The sequence below is a fragment of the Belonocnema kinseyi genome, chromosome 6, assembly GCF_010883055.1.
Source record: "Belonocnema kinseyi isolate 2016_QV_RU_SX_M_011 chromosome 6, B_treatae_v1, whole genome shotgun sequence".
In the NCBI taxonomy this organism is placed as follows: Eukaryota; Metazoa; Arthropoda; class Insecta; order Hymenoptera; family Cynipidae; genus Belonocnema; species Belonocnema kinseyi.
The window spans coordinates 129,856,869-129,878,951 of NC_046662.1; the positions used below are offsets into that span (position 1 = coordinate 129,856,869).

General features: G+C 34.6%; 1 protein-coding gene across 7 annotated transcripts in view; it reads right to left on the reverse strand.

Moving 5' to 3' along the window:
• The window catches only part of LOC117175209 (uncharacterized protein CG43867), a 629,535-nt gene that overhangs the window by 236,735 nt on the left and 370,717 nt on the right, over positions 1-22,083 (reverse strand). For 2 of the 7 annotated variants that reach the window (XM_033364851.1, XM_033364854.1), the window contains one exon: positions 6,471-6,608. The exons of the other annotated variants lie outside the window; for them this stretch is intronic. The gene's annotated coding sequence lies outside the window, so the exon portion shown is untranslated. The remainder of the gene's footprint in view (positions 1-6,470; positions 6,609-22,083) is intronic. 7 annotated transcript variants of the gene reach the window in all.

A 22,083-nucleotide genomic window follows, 5' to 3' on the forward strand; every position in this document is an offset into this window, starting at 1 on the left:
GGTTGAGAGGCATGGGGGGTCGGGCGATTTTCGCCGAGAGCGCCGTCTACAATTAGTTCCTAAAACTATGCACGTGCCGCATCTAGGCTTATAATATCTTTGGTTACAAGCGTGATCCATAACAATTTTGTCACAGTGTTGCGTAAGTGAAATATCACGGCGTTACTGCGTGATTCTGTCAGCTGTGCATAATACACAGTAGTAACAGCTACATAAGAATGTCACGTAACACTTATGTGTTAATCGTGTAACATTTGTTCTGTAACCTGGTGACACGCAAGGCATATGACAATTTTGTAAGAGGGTTACATAAGTGTACTGTAACGGCCTTACGGTGTAATTCAGTAAGATGTGTTTAAAGTACATAGGTAACATCCATTTAATGACGTGATATAACCGTTCGGTAACAGTCATGTAACATTTGTTACGTAACTTGACTACACGCATGATCTTTGATAATTTTGGTACAGTGTAACGTAAATAAACTATAACGGTGTAGTTGCGTACAACAGCGGCGTAGCCAGGATTTTTTTCGGGAGGGGCTTTGACTTTTTCGGAGGGGGCTTCGGTCTTATATTTGGAAAAAGAGTGGGGGGAAAGGGAATTGAATATTAAAAATAATTAGTTGGGGGGGGGAGGGGCTTGAGTCCCCAAGACCTCCCCTGACTACGCCACTGGCGTACAATGCCCATTAGTAACGTTTATGAAGCAATGTGACATGACTGTTACATGGCAAACGTGTATGATTTGTGCTAAAAGTTTGTTATACGCATGATTTATATGAATTCTGCCTCCTCAAGTGTTACGAAACAATTTTTGAATGATGTGGAGTATTTGTTTCCAATAGGAATGATATTTTATCAACACTATTTATAGAATTATTATCGAAGATAAGTATATCTTTTTGAAATATTTCAGAAATGAGTAATAGTAATCTTGAAGTTCATATTATATATTTATAACATGGAAACTTCTTTTATGGTTATTGAAATTTTTAAATTATTAAAATGAAATGAAATAAAAATATTCACTTATTCTATCATATAAGTACATAACATATATTTTGTGAAGGGAAGAAGCAAGGAATAAATGTTGACTACAAATATTTTTGTTAAGAAAGTAGATATATTTTTTATTATATAGCTATTGTCAACCTGGAAAAAAAATAAATGTCAATAAAATAGTTGAATTAAAAGAAAATAGTTTAGTTTTGAACCAAATAGTTTGTTTTTCTCACAAAACAAATGAGTTTAAAAACAATTAAATCTCAAAAAACATGTAACAGTTAATATTGGAAAAATAACACTTTTTGACACATGTATCCGAAAGAAAAGTCACGTTTTCGAATGTTTCGAATTTTTGAAAAGTGGAAAAACGAATTTTCTACTAAAAAGTGTTAAAAATTGTTAATATAAAATTATAATAAATAAATAACAAATCAAAATCATCAATATCCTCTTTTAAAAAAAGAAAGCATGACAATGATTGAAATATCGCGCTACTTGACGCACATCCCTGCCTTATTACCAGCCGGTTTCCGGTCGAGAAGCACTTCTGCAGAGTTTGTCCGTCTGTAACGGAATCAATACGACGATCCGGCGAAAGTTTCGTGCACCCTGAGAACACGGAGTAATCCGAGGACTACCGCCTTTTACATTTTTCCCCCACGTGTTTTAGCATATTGTTGACACGCAGGGATGCTTTTCAGGCTATTAACGAGTGAAAGCTTGGCAGCTCCAAGAGCGGTCATGATAAGGACGATTAGTTTAACAGAATATTCCGAGTACAATCGTTGCAACTCCCTTATAAGGTCTATATACCTCTCTTTCTTTTCATTCTCCTTGGCTATGATGTTTTTGTCAGCTGGTGCCGAAAATTCGATAACGAACATGGTTCGCTTCTCGAAGACAAGAAGAACCATGCCTGGCCTCGAGTGTGCAACAGAAACAATCGTCGAGAATATAAAGTTCCAGTATATGCGGCACTTCCCATTCTCGACAATTGACCCGATTTCCCTAGGAGCATTTAAAGGAGTGATATTAAGGTTGATGCCGTAAGAGTGACAGATATGGTAATAAAGCACTCTTAGTGCAGCATTGTGCCTTTGGATGTAGATCCTTCCCGCATGAGTTGGACAACTAGAAAGTATATGAGCTGAATGCTCGGGGTGTGCATGGCACGCCCTGTAGCTATCATCGGGAATGTCTTGGCTCAAAATGTGGCGACATGCCAAAATAAAACACTCCGTACCAGACTTCAATCCGGACGATTTAAGGAAAGCAAACATTAGCTCACACGACATTGACTGATCCTCCACATTTCTGTGGAAGATAACGTGCATCCTCTTATCGAGGAGCAGTCCAGGAAAGTTTTTCTCTAGTGCTTTCTTAATCCGGGCTTTCAAGAGTGAGTACTCGAGATAGATAAGATTTGATGCATTTTGCTCACCCCTAATACTGAAGTTAAGTCCGAGTGTTTCAGCAGTCTCTTCCGCTGCTTTGTACAGAAACGCTCCTTTGCCCACTTCTTCGTGATTCCTGACTATTTTAAGAAGAGGGTCTCTTCCATTTGCGACTCTATGTGCTGTACCCAGAATAATCCTGTTGTGAAGACATTCAAGACTCAATATTCCGCGACCACCTTGACAGCGTGCAATGTACAGTCGCGGAACAGAAGACTTAAGATGCATGCTTTTGTTCATGTGCATAATCTTTCTTGTCCCGATATCAAGGGATCTGAGATCGTTCTTCGTCCATGGAACTACTCCAAATCAATAGAGTACTACCGGGACGACAAGCATGTTCGTTGCAGATACTTTATTCCTCGCCGACAGTTCGGAAGACCAAATTTTCCGAAGGAGACGTTTGTATCTGCTTCGGAAAGTATCCTTTATAGATGTCACATCCCGAATTCGGCTCTGTGGCACGCCCAGGTATATATAAGTCTCTCCAGTGCATAGTTTAGCATAGATCTTAAGATCGTCCATGTAAAATACATGAGAGAGCTTGTACTTTCGATATGCAGGTTTGCCGCACAAGTACCCGACGGAATGGCAAAGTGCTAGAGATAGTGGCAATAATGCAAGGCAAAAGAGGAGTGAGCTCATGGTATCGCCCTGAAAGACACCTCTCTGAAAGGTGACCTTGTTAGTTGGCACACGATTTCTTCCAAATAGGATAGTAAATCCGGTTTTCCAAAGCGGCATCAATCTTTCTATGCACCTAACGATTTGAGGATGAACCTTTAAGCTTTCCAAAAGACAGATGATAAGTCTATGGAAGGTCGAATCGAAAGCTTTCCGATAATCAATCCAGGCCATCGATAGGTCACGCTGGTAGAATGTTGTATCTTTGCAGACACATCTATCGATGAGCAGGTTCTCCCGACATCTGGCTACGCCTTTCTTTGAGCCTCGTTGTTCGTACATTTCTTGCCACACAGGTTCAATTGCCCGAACAATCATATCATTTAGGATAACTGTGAATATCTTATACAGTGTGTTCAGACAAGTGATTGGCCTGTAATTCTTCATGAGTCTTCAATTGGTCGATTTTAATTTGCCCTGATTAGGAAATTGGTGCCGAGTATACACGTCGGTGCCAATCCTGCTAGGACAATACATCTGAAACGAATTGATTTATTATTAACCACAATACCAGAAGATACTCTTTCCACTAATTCAGGTTCCCAATTTGCGCTAAATTGAATTTCCTTTTCTCAATTTTTTGTCCCTTGATCTTGAAATAATATTGCATCAAAAAGCCCTTGCCACGTAATTATCTCTGAGAACTGGATCAACGGTAACTCTTATCTGAAAGGTATTCATTTTCTTATTTGAGCGATTTGCTAATTTTATTTGAAAAAAGATGAGTACATAGAAGCGAGAATCAGAATTGCGATGTGAGGAAAATCTAATCTCTTCGGAATTGCATATACTTTATGACCGACAATTTGATTATTCGAACGCACGCTAAATATTCTGAGTGTTGTTCCTCCTTTTAAGGCAGACCGATACTCCTCTTTTTCTTCTACCAATAACTCTACAAAATAGACTTCATTCTGTTCAAATTCAAGTGCAATATTTGCCTATAAATTGGTCTTTCTTTTCTACTATTTCAGCTTTATAATGAAACCAAGCTTGAGCTTGTAAATGCCCATTTGTTTCACTTTTAAAATTTTATAAAATCTATCTTTTATTCGGCCTTTTGTTTTGAGACAGAAAAGCTCATTAATCTATTCTGGAAATTAGACTATTATCTAAGTTCAGGGTTTTCTGTGTCAAAACTGGCAAACATGCATGGCATCTTAATTTATTCCAACATTTTGTTATCTCACAGCATAAATTCCCGCATGAATGCGTTGCACATGCGGATTAGGTCTTGGATTTGTTCACAAACCAAGGATATTTTTTTCGCCTCATTCAACCCTACCCGCCGTTTTTATTCAGATAGATTGAGGTTTTGATATTGGCATCCTTATGTCCCCATAAGAATGGGTTGCATAAGGGTGAGCAGGTAGCCCTCCAGTATCACCTCAATTTATAAGCATAGGACGGATCAGGAATGTAAGGGAGGCCCAATAAAGTTTATATTTTTTAAGGTTTGAATTGTTAAGCCCTACTTGTTCAGTCTACCTTACCTGTCTTTCTATATTGTTAGCTTTACACCGTTGAGTGGTGATCGGACTCCGGTGGAAGTTTGATCATTTCGAAGAGTCGAGACTCGAACGTATCCCCGCGTCTATAGCTTTGCATCGACTGTCTATTCTGTCGTTCTCAAGTTATCAAGCTGGTCCCAAGGTAGCGGTACTTTTAATCTATATAACTCTTCCGCCGAGGAATTCGCCAGTCATTTAGGTGCGTATTTTTCCTTTGTTTCGCTCGATTTAGAATTAATTTCATATACCGAACCGTTTCAATGTATATATATGTTATATATATAAAATATATTTTTAACACAGCGCCGTTATATTTCTCTTATATAACTTTGCTATGTATTTTTTACGTAACTCCTTTATGAATTGTTTATATAAGTCCCTTATATATTTTGTACGTAGCTCTGTTGTTCTTAGGTACAATTTTTATGGAGAAGATTCAGGTAATTCTTGAAGAAACTTTCAACGAGGAATCCAGTGGTGACCTTAGTTCTGACCTTGAAATAACCATGAGCTTCATGGTTATTTCAAGGTCACCTTTGTTTTTAAAGAAAGAATGGCCCATTTTTGACCTTGGCATTCGAAAGAGCGAAAAATTTTACGTAAAAAGTGTAGTCAGGTCATAGATAAGGTGTGACCTTGATAGACATATCAAGGTCATGGTAATCAAGGCCATCGTGAAGGTCATGTTGAAAAATACTTAAAAATTAATGCGATTCAATCCGAGGCTTCTGTCCTAAAGCATTCGAACGTATCCGAAGTAAATTTTCATTCCAAATGAATCAGAATCAATTCGGAACGCTATGATTTAAACCGAATATTCAATCCGACTGAACCAGAGTTAATCCGAACACTGATTAATTTGGATTGAAAATCAATCCAAACACTTATTAATTCGGATTGAAAATCAATACGGTTCTAGTTAATTCTGATTCATTTGGATTTGAAATTTTCTTCGGATTAGTTCAGATTCTTTCGGATAGAAGTCACGGAAACGGATTAGTTTGGATTAATTTTCAAGCTTTTTTCAGCAAACGAGATTCGAAACTTTTTTCGAAATGGTTCGGATTGATTCGCATTGGCTCGAATAAAGACATTGGAATGATTTGGAATAGTTCTGATTGTCTCGAAATGCATTTCTATTCGAAACTTTTGCCAGGGTGTATATTCATTTGTAAATTTTTTTAATGTTTTAAAGGCTGGTCTTTTCTTTATGTTATCCCTAGAAAGTCACATCTCTTTTCGCAAGACACCATCCCACCAGGTCACTGTGACCCTAGTCAATTTTGGATAAAGTATCATTTAAAAAGTATGTGTCCAAAAATTCTGAGAAAATTCTGAAGTTAAGTTGAAACATAGGAAAATATATTCCAATTATGGAAAATAATATTTTTATTTGTTTTAAATGGTTTAAATTGGTTAGAAAGCTTACGTTTGCATAACCAGTCCGGTCAAAATGACCCAGTGTGAATGTCTAGGGTTATTCTTAATAAATTTATAAGAATAATTACACAGGCCCACAAAAAAAATGAATGAACTGTGTACTAGACTAGTGTATCCTTATGTATTTTGATCCGTTGAAACCAAACCCGACCTCATAAATTCCCCTAGGCGTTAGATTTTTCCCTATCTAGGAGAAAAACTTAAAATATTGAGAATTCTGGGACCTGCTAATGTTATATTTGTACGATAGTAAGGTGGTACGAACATTTATGTTTATTGAGTAGCTTCATTCAAATTTGACCACAAAATCAATCTACAGGGCGTCATATTTCCCCTAGCCTAGGGAAATAGTAGGAAATTAAGGAAAAACTTACGGTTTTACGCAGAGTATGTTCACATACACTAAAGTTGATTAAAAGTTGTGAATAAATATGAATTCTTCATGTATCTCGGGTCGCTTAGTACAAGTGTAGTCTCAAAGTGTCTCTACAGAGTTTCTGTTTTCTCACAGCCTAGGAGAAAAAGTGGAAAATTAAAAAGAAGCTTAGGGTTTTACGCAGACTACATTTACGTGCACTAAAGACGATGAATAAATACAAAATATTTTCTTATTCTGAGTTGTAGGGTTGAAAAGTAACATAGACTCACTTTTTAGTGCCACGATTTTTCACTAGTCTATGAAAAATAGTGAAAAATTAGGAGAAATATCGGGTTATGATAACGCTGGTTATATTTATATGAACGGATGATACATGTTCGAAATTATATGTAAAATTGATCTGTAAAAATGACTAATTTTCTTTAATCTACCACTATTCTTTCTGACATTTCTATAATTTGCCCTAGGTGAAGAAAAATTGAGAGAATTTATAGTAACTCTGATATCAGATTTGAACCAATTTTCGCGAAATACGAACAAATAGAAAAGCAGAAAAAGAAATGTAATATTTACTAATCAAGAAATGTAGAGGGTTTCTTGTAAGCGTAACAGTATAAACTACTCTTAATAAGGGGGTGAAAATGTCGACATCACTTAGAATTTCGTAAATGTCACAAAGAAATTACGGTTAATTTAACGGTTATCCTTTAGTAAAAGAAAACTCTGTTCCCTAGTATTACATACTGTAAGATATGTAAAATCCACTAAACCGAGATTAAAATAGTTGCGCAGTGGACATTACAGAAGAATCGGTACATGCTACCAATTCGATTGGTTTGCTTAGCTCGTCCCGGAAGTCGGAATAACGCAATCAATCCGCGCGGATCTACGCTTGAATTCACGTCATAATACGTAATGGATGGATTGCATCACGTAAAAAACATTCCTTTTTTACATTTCTATGTCAGTTACATTACATCATATTCCCACTTAGCAAGGAAGGGGTTTTATAAAAAATAAAATCATTTTGGATGGCACAACTTCTTTACAGATCGCGTACACTTGAGAGTTTACTGGAGCAGGACGTTTTTGTGTTCCGTAACTGTTTCAACTGACATGGATCGATATGAGGTAAATCCAAAAGCTTTTGTTGTATGCCGCCAAGGCATGGGCGTGTATTCAGAAAACGTTCCCGAGGTTGCCACCTTTCACTTATAAACGCATATCGAAATTAGTTTATAGATCGCAATTCGTGTAATAGTGTAGTGGTTAAGACAATTGACTTGCGTGCTTAGGTTTATGCGTTCGATTTCACTCCTTTGCGTGCGAAATTTTTAATATATTATAACCGTTGTAACTTACAAATACACAGTAATTATAAGTATATCCGAAAATATATACAAGATTTAACCCTACGATTATTTATTATTTTTTAGCAATACTTTGTACAATGTATAGTAATGTCTCAAATATAGTCTATACCGTTAACGGAAGTTATAACTCTTTATATTATTCGTTAAAGTGGCATGAAAATTCATAATTGCAGCATCAAGGAACTGTGAATATTAGCGATTGGATAGGTCAAATCTACTGATCCGCAGGTCAGCACCACTTGAGAATTGGTACTGGTAACCATCAATGATAGTCATATTTAGTTTCATATAATTATAACATTTACTAAACTGTCGTGTTTCAGCTACTCAATAAACATAAAGCTCCGTACCAGATTGCCATCGTACAAACATTACATTAGCGGATCCCAGAATTCTCTACATTTTAAGTTTTGCTCATAGGCTCGGGAAAAATATGACGTCTAGTGGAATTTCTGATGTTAAATCACAATTCAGAGGTCAGAATCGGAATCAGCGGCTCAAAATACATAAGGATGCGCTAGTCTCGTAAAAAATTCAGACAACTTTTTTTTGTGGGCCTGTGTTACTATTAATCAAAATTTCGTAAATAATACTAATGTTCTTTCTTGGAAACGAGTTCCTGATACTTTGTTGTTTTGTCTACAAACGAGAAAATAATTCCTGTTTTTATGATCTGAAAGATAGTTTAAAGTTCGTCCGGAATATACTGGTGTTTGACACCAATCAGTTTCAATGTAAATTTTTTCAAAAATAATTTGTATGTCTAAAAAGTTAATTTTTTCATTAATGGAGTTTTGTAATATAACTTTTAAGGTTCCACTTTAAGATTCTTTAAAGATGCTTTTTTTTCTTCTAGAATTTGTAGAACGTGAGTTTTTAGTAAGCATATTATCGTGTCGTCGATGAAACAATACGAAAATAAAACTCTGAAGATAGGATTTTTAATAATTTCTTCTTTTGTATCCTGCACCACCTATTCTGCCAACATTGGAGATATAGGTGATTCCCGTGGGTCTTCCAAATTTATGTTTGTAAACTTTTAGTTAAATTGAATATGTGCATTACTGATTCAAAATCTAATACAGCAAACCTATAAAGTTATAAAAAACCTTGCGAAACAAATCCAGTGTATACTAAACACCATGGTTGAGGAGTGGTGGGATAGTTTTTCAATAGATAAAAAAATGTACAATTTTTTTACTTTTTCTAATGGTTTAATAGTTCCTTTCTATGATTTAGTAAAACTGTATAAAGGTAATCTACCTGTTGTACTAGTGACTTTTTTATAGGCTCGCCTCTATACAATCTATCGCAATATTTTAAAACAATTTTTCAACAAAATTTGTAGTAACTCACAATACATTATAAAGTACAGTTGGAAACTTGTTATTTTCTACGTGTTCCAATATTGATCCTGAATCAGTATATAAACTAGTAGAACATAATTAGGACCAAATTAAAAATTATATCAAATTAAAGTTTTACCAATTTGATGAAACTATTCGATTTTGCATCAAAATAATGCCTGTATTTAATGCAATTATAAAATTTACAAACAGAAATTTGGAACACTAATGGGGTCACCTCTATCTTCAATATCTTACCGAGACAAAATGACTAGAAAGTCTCTAAAGAATCTCAGGTTCAGACACTTTTATGACATTTCTATCTATAGCAGCTCAGAAAGTAGCTTTTAAGGAAAATAGACACATCTATATTATATTCTTAAGTGCAACGACTTGTAGAGACTTAATTTGTACACCGAAATTCTTTAGTGTGCCTTCTATTTTCCCTAGCTTCGCTAATTTTAAGGAACAGAATTCCAGGGAACTAGAATAATTCTATGGAACAAGCCCAAAAAAATTGGGGTTTAAATCTAGATTTAGCAAACAAATCTGCAAAGGATATGGCTTTTTAATTTTCTCCATACAAATCTATATAATATGAGAAAGACCTTCAATTTCCCTAGAACTACCCAAGCTAGAGGCAAAAAAGACACGCCAGAGAATTTCTTTGTACAAATTAAGTATCTATGAGTCGCGACAGTTAAGAATATAAAATCCATGTGTCTATTTTCGTGTATTATCGAGATAACGCCCAGAATATCCCTAGGGGTTTGCCTATTTTCTGAATTTAGGGAAAAACCGAGACGTGTAGGAGAAATTCTGAGCCCAGATTTGGATTCAGCGGCTCAAAATTCATAAGGGTAGCCTAGTCACTTGTCACGTGCAGACAACTTTTTTTTAGGCCTGTGTAATTATCCTCATAACTTTGCTATGAATAATATAAAAAAAGACTTCAGAATTTAGAAAATCAAAAAAATTTACAAATTAATACGCAGCCTAACACAAAACCTATCAACTACTTCAAAGTTGTAATTTTACCATACAAAAAAGGTATCTACCTGCCAATAATAAGAACATGTAAAAACTAAACATTTCTCTTGTCTTTACACTTAAAAATAAACCTTCCGATATCCATTTACCCCCTATTAAATACCAAATACGAAATTTTGAAAAAACTAACCTTATTTATAGAATTTATTGCAAGTATTGCTGTATGATCTATATTGGACAAACAAAACGTCCTCTAAAGACTAGAATCACGGAACACCTTTTTAGCCTCGTGGAGACTAAATTTGATCGGAGTTTTTGTTCTTTACTTAGTTAAAGTTATCAAACAGAAGCGGGATATTTTTACAAATTTTACAGATATTTTTCGCTCATTAAAATGGAAAACTCAGTGTAACCGGGTATTTTCTTAAAATGGAGTTTTAAACATTTTTGGTGGACTTTATGGAACTTGGTGAAAAAAGGTTTTTCTCTGAATGTAGTGGGTGGGCAAAAAGTTTTAGTCGCTGGACTATAGGCCTGATAGTACACATCGGTTTGTACAGCATACGGTTTCTAAGGTGGAAGAAATTAGCAATAAGGGCAAACCTCGTTGCAGCAGAAATTCGGCTCTACGATTTTATGAACATGGCGAAACATTTTGGGTGGAAGTCATCGACGACACTGAAGGTAGCGATCACTGGTTTAACAGATACGGCTTGTGAATAGTGGTCTGCGGTATGTCATTTAGTTGAATCGTAGGAAGAATTTAAAATAAGATTACGAAGAATTTTTATTCATGACCATTCTATGTCAGATATTTGAAGACCCCTTATCGGACAGAAAACAACAGCAGACGAGGATACGATGACGTACGCGACTTCCCAATTCCACAAAATGTGCATGACATCCGTCGACAGGATTTTTTCAAGGTTTTGTGTCAGAATTCGCAGCTAAGAAGGGGACTCTAAAAAGATTGACTCAGGCAGGAGTTCTGTTTCAGTGGCAAGAAAAAGAAGAACAGGATTTCAAGAATTTAAAACAGGATTTGTTGACTGAACCAGTGCCGGCCCTCTATAATCCAAAGTCTGTTACGTAATTGCACACAGACGCCAGTTTTAATGGACGTGGTAATTAAACAAATAACACGGGCTGCAAAAATTTACCACTGAACCAAAGGCTAATATAACCAAAAATCCGCAAATATCCATATGGTCGAAGTTCATTCAAGAATACAGATTTACGTTACGACATAGGCCAGGATCGAAGATGGCACATGTCGACGCTAGAGAGTCAACCGGGTGTTGGTCCCAATACTACAGTCGACATTTGCTGGAGGTCAAGAAGATCTATGTGACGAGAAGAAAACTGATGTAGAACATCATATTAACCTTGCATGTTTAAAGAATACTGAGCATAGTCCACTTGAGACATTAGACGGTTATCAACCACGATACCGCGAAGGTCGTCTCAGCAACCTTGGAGCCGAAGTCGAAACTAGCCTGGATGAATCAGTTAATCAGATTCAGGATGAAGTTCGATGTAAGATTCTCGAAGAGCCATTAAAAATGAAGAAGCGGGAAGATAAGAAGCGAAGTTTCTACTAAGAATTTCAGCTAGGAGAAGAGCGTTTCAATTAAAATCATAGAAACCAGGTCAGGAAAATTTGGACGATGGATAAGATTCAGAGAGCGACATCGAAGCTAAGGTCAAGAGCTTGGAACGCGCAGAGCCTAAAAGACCGAATCAATTAAATGAATCTGAGCAAGTAATTGATGGAGCAGCTACGGAAGAAGAAAGCACTACTCTGATTAAGCAAAAAGAAGAAAGAGAGTTGACAAAACGCATCAGAAGAATGCCTAATAAATTTAAAGATTTTATTTTGTAAACGGGGAACGGACGCCGGCCTTAGGTTTCAGTTATTGTAGCTGTAGGCTGAATGATCATTATTTTGAGGAGTTTCACTATATCTATTTTTGCATTTAATGAGGACAATCAACGAGACAGAATTGAAATGTCAGAAAGTTCAGGTAAGATGAGGAGGAGAGACCTCGTGAGGCGAGGATCGCTGGCGTGCATTCGGGCGCCGATACTCATTTTTATTTAGCATACTTAAAAATTGTAGGGCTGATGGTCCATTCTATGTGCCTAATTATATTCCTATATTTGTTTGGACATTCTGGAGTTTTATTTTAACTGATTGGACTTTAAAATCCTGACTAAGTAAACTTAAATTCTAGAGGCCTCGTGGCGACTAGATTTGAGCGGAGGTCTTGTTCTTTGTTTAGTTAAAGTTATCAACCCAGACACTCAAAATAATAAAAAAACTAGCAAAGGTTTATGCAAACAATTGACTCATTTTTATCACAAATTTGAATTTAATTCTAAATTTTTTTTAATTGCAGGTATATAAAGTAATTCTCATATTAGAAATATTTAAGAAATGATCAATATAGTAAAAACTGAAGTTATCGTTAATTTTATATGGAATGTAAGCTTCTAATGTGTCCCCTGAGGGATTACATTTTTCTTGCACCTTCTTCCCTATTCCTTTACAAACCCCACACAAACTTACTTGGTGGTGGGAGGGGGGCCTGCAGTTTAAGGTGGGTTCCGAACCACCAAGAGATTTAATTTTTTTAAATAGTTTAATTAAAATTGTAATGTTAAAAGTTCAGTTTTTTGTTTAGTTTTGTATTTTTGATTTGTAATTACGGATTTGAAAAGAACATTCAGATATTTTTAAATATTAAATAATTGTTATTTTTCTTAATTAAAAATTTTCAAATTGAATTGTTTAGAAATGGAATATTTGAAATTTAATTAAAGCATTTAATTACGAATATATTATTTTAAAGTTGTTTAAAAATTAAAAATAGTTTATAAAGTTTCAAGCGGGTGTTTAGATTTATCTAACTAATAAGACTTTCAAATTTAAACGGTTTAATTTTTAAAGTTTAAATCTAGAAATTCTAAAATTATGAACTGATTCCGAATCGTCTTGTAAAATTAATTATTATTTACTTTCTAATACTTAAAGTACAGTTCAATTTAAAAATTATTAATTAATTTATATAAACATTTTTTCGACTGAAATGTTTTTTTTTTAATCCTAAACCATCTATTTCCCACATTTTAAATTCTTTAACTCTTTAAAACTGCATTTTAAAATTCTTTAAATAAAAATGTACGCTTAAAAATAAAAACAGAACTTTTTTAAAGTGTAAGACTTTTCAAATTGCGCATTCTAAAAGGAATGATATCATAATCGAAAAATATTTTAATTTAGCTAACTATTTCAAACACTGTTGAAATCAAAGCTGGACAGATATATTTTCTAAAAATTTGTAAAATTGCTACAGGTCCAGCAGCCATCCTGTATTAGCATTGATGACAACGTATTATTTGTCGCTCTATTTTTTTTTCATTCTGCTCAGTGCTGTCTGCTCATCACAGCCACAGGCATTCAAATGTTCGCGCGACTCTGCAACCACTTCCCCTCATGCGACGGTTCTCCACAACCAGGGAGTCGAGGCTTCGCTCCGTGCGCAACTTCAGACTACGCTCGTCCGCTCTCTGATAATCATAATATAATAACCTTATTTATACGATTCTACGTAATGCGCCATTTCCATATGCATTTTGCACGTTACAATACATCAAGATATCTAAATAATTCAATGAATAATATTTGTTTTGAATGAAAATGATTATCAATTATTATCAGCGAATTCAAGGCGGCAACCTTTTATCACTTTCCACAGTTTTCCTATTCCGAAGCCAAGTACGTCATGTCAATAAAACTAAACAAAATTAAGAACACAAGTCGCATTTTTGTTCTAATTTAAAATTCCCTCCAAGAGAAGTGCAACTTTACCGACAGTGCACATGCTTGGTAGTACGATCAAGCACGGTTGAGCGATCAGTGCCAAACAGCTGTGAGTCGCCCTGGTCTTCATTCACGTAGTTTGCTTAATCAGTTTAGTCTCATTTTTTAGCTGTTACTCGATTTGTTTAAAAAAGCAGATAGGAAGCGCATATCTAACAACCGTGAAACCCCTTTCGGTGGCGGGAAAATGTTCAGAGTGCATTTTTAAAACCTCAAAACAGCCTTTAATACAACTTTCCCTAGAAGAAGTTTCAGAGAGACTTCAGTGTGGTCTCAGAAATGCAACAATTGTCTGCAAACTAGTTTCTGCACCGTTTGCATGTTATACATGTTCTTTTCTTACGGGTTTTCAAATTAACACATACCTCCTCAGTAAAGACGCAAATATTTGAAAAACTGATGGAGAATATCAGCAAGGTGCGACTGCAGTTAGAAAATTACAATTGGTCAACGATTTAGCAGAATGTGGAAGCAATTTCTTGACTTCAATAAGTCTACCTTGTCCCGTGAGATGATATAATTAATTAATTATGTGTTTAATGTATTTTTAATTTATATACATATATTCATACATACATACATACATACATACATACATACATACATACATACATACACACATATTTTTAATTTATAAGTCACTACTCAGGAAAAATAGACCAAACATTAAAAATTTGAGAAAAACTGCAACATTTTAACATTCAGCAAAGAGAATATTATTAACCATGATAATAAATTGTTTAAACAATTATTTTCTTTGACTTTAAATAATTATTACTTCACTTCAATTAAAAATTGGACAAAAAGCAAGGAAATTCAGAAAAAATTGCATTTTTCTAACATTATTCAAATCGAATAATAATAATAAACTGTTTAAACAATTAATTTTCTCTATTTTTATTTTTATTTTATTTTTATTTTGTTTTTTTTTCTTATATATAAACTTTTTTGCCTTGATAAGGGTACCGTATGGGTGCCGAAACCTTGGTGATTAAACATATTTTTTTACAAATGTTTTTTTAATTGGAATTTGATAATGATAAGAAAAAAAGAAGACGGAAGAAATAAAAAAGAGAAGATTTGAGTGAGTCTGTTCTCTAAAATAGAAATGTGAATCTCTGATCCGCCGTTTTTCATGTTCTTCGGGTCTTTTTCTAACTTGTCTGATTTTTGTAGAGTGCCAGTCATCTGTCTTGTCGTCTGCGTATGCTTTCGGTTTTTCTACGCTACAAGCTAACGCAAATTCTATACTTTTTGCTGATTCTCGTGATCTCTACAGAGCATCAGGGACAAAATTTGAGCTATCTTTCTGGTACATGACTTCGTAGTCATATTCCAGAAGTTCTAGTGCCCATCAGGCTAATCTGCCAGTGTGTTTTTTAGGTTGTGGAGCCATTTTAACGCTAAATGGTCCGTGATTACTTGAAAACTATAACGTATTAAATATGGCCTAAATTTTCGTATGGTTCACACCACCGCTAGGCGTCGACCGCCGTCGATTGTTTGCATAAGTATGGCTCCCCACCATGTGTTACTCACGTCAGTTTCGAGTTGAAAGGGTTGTGTGAAACCTGCAAATGCAAAAACTGTCGCTGATGTAAAAAGGTATTTCATTCTTTGGAATGCTTCATCCTCACACGTCAATTTTATGTTATTGGCTTTCGTTAAGCTCAACGATAGTTTCGCAAATTTCTAACTATTGTTTTCTTCGTCGCTTTTTCCTACACAATCGGCAATATTGCTAAATTTAATCGCTTATATTTTAATAAATAGATGGAAAAATAACGATGTTATGCGTCCGAGTAAATAGTTAATTATAAATGTAGTAAGATGTAGAAACGACATACTTCAGACCAAGTAAAAGACCACGATGTTGATGTTGAGAAGATCCTTTATTCCATTATTAAAAATTTGTAGACGTTTCGAGAGTCAATTGCTCACCTCATCAGGAAAAATCATCAATCCAATGTCATTAAAAATTATATAAGTCCTTATATTTATAATAAAAAAATCCAAATTCTTGATGGTTAATTCATGTTTTTTTTTAACATTCTCATCTAAAACAGTTCTGTAGTGCTGATGTTATCATTTTTTATAATAATATATTTGACCATTTGATCAACCCATTTATTTCTGTTATAGCTTTCCTATATCTGATTGGCTTTTTGAGATTCCGGTTTGATTTGTTCCGATTGATTACTGTGTTTTTTTCCAAAGGTTTCAGTCGCTATCTTCCTATTCGTTCACATAATTGTTATTATAGTCGTATTTTCGTAAATTATTCTTCTCATCCTTTTTCCTAATTCTATATTTACCTGAATATAATGAGTCTTGTGTGCTTGAGTCATCGCTAGTGTCATGGATGCGAATGTTCTCTATGGGTTACATTTTTACTTCCCTTAGTTTCATGGCATTTAATATCAGGTTTAATTTTTATGTTATTTTCCGTTATAGGGAGGGGTAGCGAGTTTGGATATGCTTCCATAGGATAGCAGGTAGGAGGACTCCCTGGTAACCACCATGTTTCTGATTCATAGCCATTAAATGCTTTGTGCGTCTACCGATTTTAATTCGGATTACTACCTGACCAAGTATATCGATTCTTTAACCGTTCGCAACAATCAATTTTCGCGAGACGGGTTTAAAAATTGAATACTTGGAATTCGGGATTTTTTCCAGTAATTCCTTGCCAGCGTACGAATGTGTCGCACCTGTATGAGCGAATATTCGAAATAATTTATTCTCGAATTTTGTCATCAAATAAAAACGTGTCTCGGTTTTTTCACTTTTATCCGAATTTAACATTTCTGACGTTTCAGTAATAGGATGAGAAATTTTCTGTCCTACCCTATTGAAAGTTCCTATATAGGTTTCTTTATAGGATCCTGTATAGGAAACTACATAGGATCATATATAGGATTATACATAAGATCCTATATGATTCACCCACAGGTGTCACCTATGAACATTTCTGGACACCTTCATTAGTGAAACCCATACAAGTTCAACCTTATCCAGGTAGATCGGTCACTTGATTTTTTTATCGACTCCATGCTGAAACTGATCAAGTTTTAGTAACTCCAAAAAACTGCCCTTATCATGAAGTTAGTTTTCATTTGATTGATGTGATAATTATGTGCAGAACGGGATGCATTTTTAAAAAATGTGATTTAGGCAAATGGTTTTCGTCGGTTATTACACAGATAAAAGCTGAAATGTATTTTAAAACGTACATGTAGATCCCCAGCATCCCTAATAAAATAATTCAAACTTATCTTAAAAAATATTTTTTTTAACTATTTGAAAAAATCATTTTAGAAAATCATTTTAGTGTGTATATTAAAAAATTTAATATACACACATAGACTGGAAAATAATTTTGATAACAGATTTGTCAATTTAGCTTATGCGTTAAAGGGATTATTTTTCTAACGATTAGGGGTGAGAAATGATTATGCTTAAAAGTAACATTTCCCTATTTTATAAGTAAGTTCCATCTACGTAGAATCGACTTTCTTTCAATACGCGTTTTCATTACACGATGTTGCTTTTGTGTATAAAGATCACTTAAACACGATTAATATGGCATTGGAAAACAAAGAAAGAGCACAAAAATCGCAACAGTTAATGTACACAATTGTTGGCATCAGTCTGCAGGTTTGTATTCGGATACAAATAGGGTTATTTGTTATGATTTAAAAATACCGTGTTAATATTTTATAAGTATTTTCCTCCTAGATAGTTTCTTCTTTGAGAATAGTTTTTTGCAGCACAGTTTTTGCAGCTTTTTGAAATAAGGTTCCATTTTAATCAAGTATTTTATATCACATGGGAAAGCCAAAAAAAGCGAAAAAAATTAGCCCCATTATTTTTTTAAAACTTCTTCACATTCTCACTATAATGAGAAGATATTGGTTTTATTTAAAATGTCACTTTGTGGGTTTTCATCACATCTTCACTTTTAAGACCCTCTGAGTCAGAAAAAAATATTTCTACGAAGGTGTCTGTCTGTAGTTTGCATCGTGTAAGTACGATAACTTTTGAAACATTGATCAAATTGGATTCTAAATTTAAGAAATTAAATTAGATTAAAATCCAAATTAAAAACCCCATTTAAAGTCAAATAATCAAATTGGTGCAAATTCCTGGTATAAAAAAGCAAGAATCCAACCACCAAATTTGGACCACAACGAATAACAAAAAACTCTCTGGTAATCTTAAAAACATTTTTAAAAAAATTTCGCACAAAAATAAAAAAAGGAGGAAAGAAAAATAAGAAGGCAGCCAACCACATCACCTTCCTTTTCTTTTTCTTTCTTCGTTTTAATTTTGTCAACAAATTAAATTTTGTTCAGATTACAATAGGGTTTTTTTTGTGTTTTGTTTTTTTGTTCGTTGTGGTCCAAATTCGGTCGTTGGATTCTTTTTTTTAACAGGCGTTTGCATCAGATTGAATTCTACTGTGGAACAATTTTGTAAAGCCTAAAAAGAAAGAATGAGTTCGTAAATCAGCTATGTTGAATGAAAATTCAAAAAGTGAGCGCATTTTAAAAATATTTGAGACTATTTTTTTCAAGATTTTAAAATTCGGTGTACGGCTATTTATAGCAATCGGAAACTCAAGCAATTTATCATAATGACTTTTTTCGATCAAAGAAAATGATCAGAGTTATAGCATTTTCAAAATAAAAATTACACCAAAATGAACCTTTTAAGCCAAACAACGCATGATATGAAAAAAGTCAAGAAAGGAAAAACGTTGATTTTTTAAAGCCCGAGAATATTACCATGCCAACTTTTCGAATTTTGTCGAAAAGTTGAAAATTCAAGTTTTGTTCATACAAAAAAAATTCAAAATCAAAAATTCCATTTTACGGTCAGACTATGTAAGATACGAAAAGAAATGAATTAACTAAAATTGAGAGCACAGAACAGATCTACATAATTGTCATTAATCACTTCAGGATAGGTCGCGCAGTTTTTGTTTTATTCGTAAACAACAACATTAAAAATAAAAAATAAAAGTTTTGGAGAACCGACACAAGCTATGAAAAAAGACAAAAAAGTTGCTCTTCCAAAAAATAGTAAAAACTCATTTGAATTCGTCATGAATAATTTTTGACAGGACACGTCGTTTTTGTATTAATCGTAAAAAATATGATTCAAAATAAAAAAATTTAGTTTTTCGAGAAACGACACAAGGTACACTGTAAAAAAGCTTTAGTGATATTTTCAATCAGCTAGTAATTATACGTGCAGTGTATTTTCAAATTGCAACATGTAAACTGATTAATTTACGATATTTCAGTACTTATCTGCAATCTAGTATGATTTCACTTCACGTTAACAATGTTAAAATAAAACGAAGGTTGTTCAATTTGCAGTCGACTGTAAAATTACAAAGTTCGATGATGGAAATTATTCGATTAGTGTGAGACATAATAAGTTTACGTAAGGTGACAAATTTACTTGGGGCGTTAAGTCTATAAAAGGGTATGAAAATTTTGAAAATATTGTGCTTTTCTATCGCGAGTGAGTACGTCCGCGCGGACGAACGCCGCAGAATTATTTACAGGACGTAAATTTTGACCATTCAGGATTTGCGAGTGCAAGTCGTGCGAAACGATAAGTTCCGGAGGCGCTCGAACGACTACTTACAATTTGGTGCACATTTCGTACGTTATTTTGCACGTCAAATACAAACTCAATAACTATAAAGAATGTTTGGGTATAAAGGAAAAGATTAGGGAGACCGAACCTTCAAATATCAATTTGACTGAATGTGTTGACTTAAGAACCGTAAATAATTTCACCGTGGACGACACGAAATTTACGTCCTGCATGTATTTCTTCATGGCAGACGCAGGTTGAGAAGAAAATGAGCTATTTTTACATAATTCTGCTTATTTATCATGTGCCACACCGATCAAATAATATCCATCGTCGCAGGATGTAAATTTACACCAACTTTTTTTTACAGTGTACGAACTAAAATTAACAGACTAAAGTTGTTCATCCCGAAAAGATCTACAAGTTTGTTATAAACTCTAGCTATAAAAATATATTGAAATTAAAAAATAAACTTTTTGTAAAAGGGACACTAGATACAATAACATTTGATTCAACAACATTTATTGCCTAAGTGACATCTACATTAAATATAAAGAAATGAAATTTGTAATTTGCATCAAATCTAGGCTGAAAACTAGGTAAGAGTCTAGGTCTGAAGTTAGGTATGAAATATTGTTGATATTGGTTTGTAAATGGTAGCAATGGAAATCCGAATGGCGACAATGGAAATCGATTGTTGTGCAGCTTTTTACCTTTAAAGTCTAGATTTTGGTTTCCGCTTTAATTATTCATTTGTCATTTTTATTTTCCTTTATATCTTTACTTTTTTCCGAATTATCTTTATCTTATTATAATCTTTTTAACTCTTGTATCGAACTTACCAATTACAAGGTGAAATTTTTTCCAATTAATTTCCGTTTTTGGATTTTTCGTGTAATTAATTTTCTCCTTAAATTACGATCCGCGAATACAGGATAATATTAATTTATGTCTGGTCCAGTTGCGGTCAAAATCAATTTAAATACAATACTATGGGCAATCACACATCATTTCATGTCAATATATCAAATATGATAATCACATATAAACAAGTAATCGCATGGGCGCATCAAGGCATCTCAGTCATTTTCAAATAATCACAAGTAAGTGGATTATTGGCACATTTCAAAAATTTGTACACAAAAAAAATATATTTCACTGGTTGGGAGCCAGGTATTACGTGGTAAGACCGAAGAAGGGAAATCGGGAAATGGGGATCGGAAAGTCTTGTAGAGACGCAATGAAACAAGGAGTTTAGTTAAAAATAAAGCGAAATTTATTGCCACTTATATCTTTGGCCGGTGGCCAGGCGTGAGCCGGGTAAATATGGACCAGGCGACGTCCTTGAACGTACGGTCGATCTGGTGAACTTGGAGAACTAGCGTCGTGGCGAGGTTCCTCGGAAAGCGATCCGGAAACGGCACAGAGAGCACTCACGAATACGGTAGGGAGAAGTTATTAGTCCTCTCAACGAGCTAACGAGCAAGACTGACGACAGCACGTTCCGTCGCCCGAGACTTCGGGACCTGCTAGCTAGGGGACTCCGGCTCATCTCGAATGGGACCCAGGAAGGGTTTCGTGCAGGGCCGTTCCGAGCTCTATTTTATAGTGACAGTTCTGTTACAAAATGTACGCGTAGAGAGAATCTACAGAAGCGTTTCTGAAAGTATTAACGGCGGCAAGGCAGCTCCGTCGGTAGGGGGGATATCACCTAGGTCCGGGCAACTCGGAAAATTCAAAAAAAAGTTCATGAAAATTGGTTAATATCTGCACTAATAAAGGAAACATTTACAAATGTTTTGAATATAGAAATGAGACCTCTCACTGTAATAAAAGCGCGATAACTCTGGAAATTCTAACCGATTTTGTTTTATCTTCTTGTAATTGCTTGCTTTGGCTTCCAACATTGTGAAAAATTTAAGGGTGGCAACTCTGCTCCTCCTAGAAAGTGCAAAAAAAATTGAGAAACGCTGATCTACAGTCTCATAAACAGATGTGGTAGCTCGCTAACAAATAACACAGCTACACAAAAAATATATATTTCGGGTCTGGAGGCCATACCATGTTTACTATATGTTTTTGGAGTGTCTGAATTTGAATCAGAGGTTCAAAAAACCGTAGCACCTCAGTGTTCTGACATAACCACAAAAAACCTAATAAAATTTTTTTCCGAGTCCGGGGGTCAGACCATGTTTACTATATGTTTTTGGGGTCGCTGAATCCAAATCTGTAGTCTAAAGAACTCCTGCACGTAAGAGTTTTGATTTTCAAAGAAACTCGTGAAACTCATTCATTCGACTGACGTGTGTCTGCATCCACGGTCCTGGTTACGGTCCCTGGATCAACTGATTTTTGTTTAATATACGATTAAAGTCAAAACGTTAAAGCGTTAAATAGCTTAGCTTA